A 7,241-nucleotide genomic window follows, 5' to 3' on the forward strand; every position below is an offset into this window, starting at 1 on the left:
CAGGGAAAAGTGGAATGCCAACTGTAGTCATATTTCTAAAAAATTAAAATGCTGCTTCAACTAGCTCAGGGAAAGGACTTGATTTTTAGTACTACTGAATGAACACACGTCTCACTGTGTTCAAAGCTTGGTAATTTTGCAGTATGAGGTGCTTTAACTGAATATTAAGGAAGAAACTGTAATTTTAATGGGTTAAAGATACAATGTACAAGATGAGAGAATGTCACATTGGAAGGCTCACTGTAAAATGACAAGCCTAGCCTTAGTCTTAGCTAAGTAGCAGTCATAAATCCACACACACAATGTACAGAAATACTTTCCATATATAAACTCTTTTGTTTCTATCAACCTAGGAGACTGCAAAATTAGAAAGTCAGTGTGACTGCAGTTACATTTCCCAGGGGGGAACCAATAAGTACTGGAGCAAGAACTTCCCTGTTCAAAACCAATTTGCAACAGGCTGCTGGTTTTAAGAACACAACAGGTGAGTTTCTTCCAGTGGAAGAGAAGATTACAGCAGATGGAGTTCACTCTCCATTTTGGCCTCTCCTAAGCAGACCAAAACTTAGAGCACTATTTCCTCACTGTGATATGATGAGTAAGCCAGACTTTGTACTGCTGCTTACATAGACTCTTTACAATAGCCCTTTGATTTCAGTAACTTCAAAATAAAAGCACCACCCACCATGGCCATTTGGCTGCTTTTTATCTGATTCAGACTATTTAAATTGCTCTTCCTAGAAAATAAATATCATGGTGCGGATAAGGAGTTTTAAATCACCTTATCCTAGAGATAAATTTACATAGATGAGTTGACTCAGAGCATGTTTAGTAATACTTTCACTGTTAACTGTTGTTATGTATTTATATAGGATCAAAATGCTGGTAAAGTATATAAACCTGATTAAGTCCCTAGATGTCTTGGAGACAGATATTTGTCTTGATTTTTTAACATGGTTTCATTAGACAGGGGTAAGACCAGTGCAATTCACTTGAACCTATTAAGAAGGTGCAATTGAAATCAGAAACTGGCTTTTATATATTTTTTGAACTTTTAAAAAATTATTTTTAATTTTTTTTTTTTATGGTAGCGAACCTGTCTAGCTCTGTCATGTCATCTTATGGTAAGAAGTAAATACATAATCTTATCTATATTAATTAATGGGCCTATGCAATCCCTGAGTACTTTATAACAATAGAAGACAAAAACCACAGCCAAAATCCTGGAAAGTGCAGCCTGTCTGGAAAGATGCTGAACATGCGCAGTGGCTGCTGGCAATTCAGATAATGAATTCATCGTGTCAGCCAGAAAATGTTGTATCTCCAGGTTAAATAGAACTTCAAGCAACCAGCTTGTATAATCATTTTTATTTTTAATTCATACCATGGAAAATGATAGCCATTTTGGCCAAATACTTTTTTCTCAATATGAGAAAAAACTCTCACAGAAAAGGGAAAAAAAGTGTAGCCCAGAGGTTAACCAAGGATTTAAACTCCTTGTGCACGGAAAACAGTACAAGAAAACTAAAATAGAAGTAATGATTTCATATAAATATTTAGTGTAAAAGCCTGGACAACTCCTTTCCAACTATATTATCTATTTTCTTATCTGCAAGAGTCAAACTAACTAAATAATGGAAACAATATTCATTAGATAATTTTCTAAAAAAACTGCAATGGAATTCATTATGGGCATTATTTAATTGATGTTTCTGGTCTTGCCATCCATATCTTTGACATTGGTATGTTACTATTGGGAGGAACAACTTATATATACAACTTGTACTGACAAGTTATTTCTCATGTGTATTGATTTCCCCAGTGCAGGCTATGGTGTGGCCTTTCTCATGGTCTGCACTACTTCTTAGTGGAACAACTTATATTAGGGGAAAAAAGATGTTGTGGTATGGCAGATTTTGATGGTGCTCCTTACAGAGGAAGCAACTGTCACCTCATGGGATCCAAATCTTACGTCCAGTTTTTTGGTATTTCCTTACAGCTCTACACTCTGACGATAAATAAATACACCAGTGTATCAGGACACAATTCTTATGAAGGGACCATTCTTGCCTTTAAGTGAGCTTTGAAAGGTAAGCCCCAGGGACTCAAAAGCCAGAAAACAAAGAAATATACTTCACTGTTTTTTAATTTCTTTCATCTAGTGCTTTTTGAGCAATCTCACTGGGAGATTTGGCTGCTGTTTGTTGAAAGCATCTTTGCCAATCCTACCTGGAGACTTTACACTTCATCCTGACAGCAAATGGACATTTTTGCCTTGGGTTTGTTTCAGAGGGCATCTCCACATGCCTTTCAGAGGACTAACAAGATAAAATACTAATCTAATTAATTGTTGCATTAAGTCAAGCAACAAGAAAGTTCCAACCAAACAACAAAACCAAGTGAATTATGGGTTAAAAAGAAAACCATGCAAATTTACATAAATGAATCCTGTTGGAAGACTTGCTCGTCTTTAAAAAGATACTTTCCTCACAGCTTTCAAAAACTATCAGTATTATCAGCTTCTGGGCCTCATCAGATGCTATGGAAAAATACCAAGCCTACTGCTGGTTTTCTAACCCACTGTTTAGACAAGACAGGGCAGCTGTTGACCAAAACCTTTGGCAATGAGTGTCCAACCCCAGAAGAGAATAGTTGTTACATATTTTACAGCTGATTTATCTTGGCAGTTTCAATTTCTTGCAATATATAAAAGCTGACATTACCCAGAATAAGAGTCTGAAATGTCTCACTAGTAATTCTAAACCTGTCTTCACACTTTGCTGGTGTTCATCACTAAATCCCCTGCCTAGCATACTCCACAAGCATGCACCAGGAAAGTTCTCTAATATCTGACCCAAATAGCAACACTTCATGTCCTCCAAATCCTAGCCCAGCAAAGCAAAACAAACCCATGTTTTTGTTCATCTCTTCAGTGTTTGTTAGTAAGTAAATATTGAGTTAAATTGGTCCTGAAAAAATAATTATAGCCCACTAATGGTTTATAACTAAGCAATATATCCTCTGTTCTAGGCAATGACTTCTCATATGCATACCATGGAATGTAAATTGTTGCATCTAAGCCCTCACAGACATGGAAGGCCTTACTTCTTGCATTAGTACATGTATGACCCTGGTCAGTCAGTTTGCATTTAATCTCAGAGCTCCAAGAGTAATCATCTTCTGGATGTTGTACACTGTATCATGAAAGCTTGTGGAAAAGTTTTACAAAGTGTGAGAAATTCTTCTCTTTCAAGTACAATTTTTGATGTCATATATTTTATGACTCTGGTGCTACCATGAAGGTCCTCATCTGCTTTTTTTCAGGTCAGATAATCTTTATTAATAGTAATTTCCTAATTACTAATTAGGAAAAAAAAATCATATTATGATTTCACTCATCTCAGTTATTTTTTACCAGAGAAAACAATGCCCCTGCTAGACAGCTGAGAGACTTAACAGTTTGTGGTTTACTGTTACAGTATTTTCTCTGTAACATGAGAAATAAGGAATGATCCTTTGTGGGTACTTTATATAACAATGTTCTGCAACTTCTACTGTTGCATAACTTGTTTGTAAAATTAGAGGGAAGACAATGACTGCATCTCCATCCCCACGTACCCATTTAGGTCGTACCTTATCTATTAGTACAGCATACTTTATTTGTGATACATCTGACATAAACATTTTTTTTCTGCAGTTTTTAGAGAATTTCCGATTTGGTCCATGAACAGGCATAGCCTCATCATCAGTAGGGGAGTGTGGAGAACAGAACTTTTAACCTTTTTCCTTAATGACACAAAACATTATAAAACAATATTTATGGCACGTATTGTAGATGGAGGTGTGAGTTGGTAGATGAGGAAAAATCCCAGGCTCTGCATGGGGATATGAGTCTTTGTCCCCTTCCAAATAAGAGAAGGAGGACTGCCGAGTCAGAGAAAACTTGCAGTATGGCACTGTATGGATAACGCACGAGTGCTTAGAGGCCAATGGTTGGAGAAGGGAGCACAGAGGAGAAGGGTTCTCCTTTATGAAGGGAGAACCCACAGTCTGTTCAGACCAGGGCAGAAAAATCTGTCTTTGCTTGAACGAAAACTCATGTTGATTACAGAGAAGGCATAAATATCACCCCTAGACCATTCTCTACTGGAAACCCAAGATATTTGTTGCAGGCTATACCACATTGCTGCAGTTTCCTGTCACCTCCTGCTTCTATTGATGCAGAAATGTTCAGGCCACATTTAAGGAGACAAACAACTACAGTCAATAACTGCTTTTCAATTACTCTGCCTTACCTGCATGTTTTCTTATTGCCTCATTTCCGCTCTCTCCATGCAGCAGCGTATGTTCGTTTTCCTCATTGCAGCCACAAATTCATCAATGCCAATTTTCTTCCTGTGCACTTTCCCTGCAGGACAGAGATAGGACCGTCACAGGAGCACTAAGATCATAGGAGGGACTCTCTGTTTACCATTTTGCAGCAGCCTGCAAGCAACAGTGCAAAGAAAATATTAATCTCTGCACAGCTGGACTGGCTGTAGCCTCTACAGCCACAGACTTTTTTGGCTGATAGAGACTCTATCAGCTAAACTCAACCAAGTCTCTGCTGAGTGCAGACCACCGCAGAGGATTTTCATCGGGTCCACCTTGAGCACACCAAGCTGCTCCAGAACAGCGAGGACTAGAAAGGCATATGGGGCAAAACACATTATTATCATTCTGCAAAACTTCTGTGCAGCTTTTGCTGTACCATCTGGGATAAAATTTACTGTAACAAGGGAAGTTTGATCAAGTCTTAAATAACTAAAAGAGGAGCTGTAAATAGAAAGTTCAGGCTTTGAGTAAGGATTTCTGCCATCATGAGGCAAGAAACTACAGTCTGGGGTTTCCCTTGGGTAAAACTTCATAGGAAATTAGATTTGAGCATTAGTGGGTACTAGCAAAATTAAGAAAATCTGGTGAGGTTATCCTCTTCTTTTTGCTAATAGAAGAAAAAGAGAATAGAAAAATACCTCAGACTGCATTAGCCCAACACTTCTAAGTGCCAGCTGCAGCAAAGGGAAGCACACCAACCTCTCCTACACCTGTAAGAAAAAAAAAAATATTTACCAATCCATTGTTTAATTTGTTTTGCAAACTGGGGTCAGCTTACAAATCACAGGCCATTTAAAGAAATATTTGTATTAACTGTCTGTATCTTAAGAATTAAAATGAACATTGGTTAATAGCATAAGTAGTTTTGCCAAGAGTATTCTGGATTAATATAATCTATGTTTTCACCTCTGTCCCCATCTTTCTACATGTCTTGAAAGTGCAGACACAAACTCAGAACAGCAGCTCCCACCCTGCTAGACGATTCTGCTGTGAAGAATACAGGTACTTATTTGAGGAACCATAACACATAGAAACATTAAAGAATCAGACTCAAACCCTCTAACAATATGCAGTCATGCAATCAGTTTAATTTCTGAAACATTTCAGTTAGACCACAATCCTCGGCTTAAGTCCTAAGTTTTTGTCACGCAGAAGAAATTAATATGAAGACTACCAAGCTGGGAGCCTCACAACAAAATTAATCTCCACTAGAACTACCATTTGGTCAAGAGAAGACAGTAATTAAAAAAATTTTGCAGGTTATATATTGAAAACCTTTGATCAAGGCCAAGGTCCAGCAATCTGTCTGGGAATGTAAAGAGTAACGAGCTGAATTTCCTGATGCAGGAAAGTCAAAGTTGTCTTCCTGACTTGGAACTGCATCCTTAGACCACAGACCTCCTGGTCTGCAAAAGTTACTCTGAATGAACTCCAGATGTGTGGTTGTGGCATCCCCTCTGATCTAAGCTCTGCACAGCACCAAATACCTCTGCTGTGAGAAGTACCCACCTGCAATTAGAATCATAGGATAGAATCATAGAATGGCTGGGGTTGGAAGTGACCTTTAAAAACCATCTAGTCCAACTCCCTGCCATGGGGGTCAGTGTGTACCAGGCAGCTGACCAGCAGGTCAGGGTTGTACCACACCTACAGCTCGAGAGAGGTGTAAAGAGCTCCACATGACTCCAGTGCAAACCAGCTTTCTTCTTTTGCCAAAAAATGAATCACTTATTTACAAAATGAACCTGGTAGCTGAATAAAAGTTTAAAAAAATTGTCATATGCAATACTGTAAATGTGAAGCGAAGGACCAGCCAAGTTCAGCCAACCCATCAGAAAATCCCCAAATGATTCAATATCATATTTGTGGCACACAGTCCTTTTGAAGGAGAGTTAGTAACCTGCTGACACCTCTCATGGAAGTCAGCAGAGCCAACTCCTTTTAACAGGGATGTGGCATCCTCAGTTGAACAGCAAGAGATCAGAAGCTATACATAAAGCACTGTAAGGTTTAATCTGATCACATTTCATAAACTAAGCAGGATCAGGACAGGAATCCTTGAAGTCCACCAGGTAACCAGTATAAACCCAGTAACAAGGGTACATGGGGCATGTAGCAAGCAAAATCTGAGAAGTTACCAACGAAATCCAGCTGTACCTGCTCTGAGCCACTGTGCAAGTGGTAACTTGCAGCCAAGACGTATCACTGGTGGCCCGTTTGCTCCACAGCACTTTGACAAGTGTGGACAGTTTCCCAGTAGCTCCTCAGCACTTCAGTAATGAAAATCTTCGCTAATTATCTGCTGCAATTCTAGCCAAACACAGTCATCTTCTCCTACGCAACTGCTACTTACCATAGTCATACACCGTTTTAGCAGTCACTGGCTTTTCAGCACACCAGGCCACTGCACACTTAAGGATTGAAGAAAAGGATTTAGGATTCATTCAAATGAAGGAACATTGTCAACATCAAGGACACTGCCATGACCACACGTTCCACTTACTGAAATCTCCAGTCAACAGCAATCTTGGATGGGGATGTGTTTTCAGTAGGAAATGGAAGACAAACCCTCTATTGTAACAGCAGAAAGCCAATTTGTGTGTCTCTGCTTCCAGTTCAAAGTTAGTGGAATCCCTGATGCACAAATGGAAATATATGAGCGTCTTTCAGTACCAGGAATCTCCTTTCCAAAAGCACTTCCCAAAACGTCATCACACAATAACAATTCTAAGTGATACAACTTCAAAAACTAACATAATTCAGCTATTTTCATGAATATTCTACTTCAAAAATGATTTAAACTTGCTCTGGAAAGTAAGGATGGCAAAGTTAAAAGAACCTTAAGCTTTCAAAACCACACTATTGTC

General features: G+C 38.7%; 1 long non-coding RNA gene across 1 annotated transcript; it reads left to right on the plus strand.

Moving 5' to 3' along the window:
- The first annotated feature begins 87 nt into the window (after positions 1-87).
- LOC309435662 lies at positions 88-7,122 on the plus strand. The gene is made up of 3 exons (XR_014183207.1): positions 88-484; positions 2,000-2,090; positions 4,415-7,122. It is a non-coding gene; the product is annotated as an uncharacterized lncRNA (long non-coding RNA).
- Positions 7,123-7,241: the final 119 nt, after the last annotated feature.

The sequence above is a fragment of the Streptopelia decaocto genome, assembly GCF_964273445.1.
Source record: "Streptopelia decaocto genome assembly, chromosome: 2".
NCBI classification, from domain to species: Eukaryota; Metazoa; Chordata; class Aves; order Columbiformes; family Columbidae; genus Streptopelia; species Streptopelia decaocto.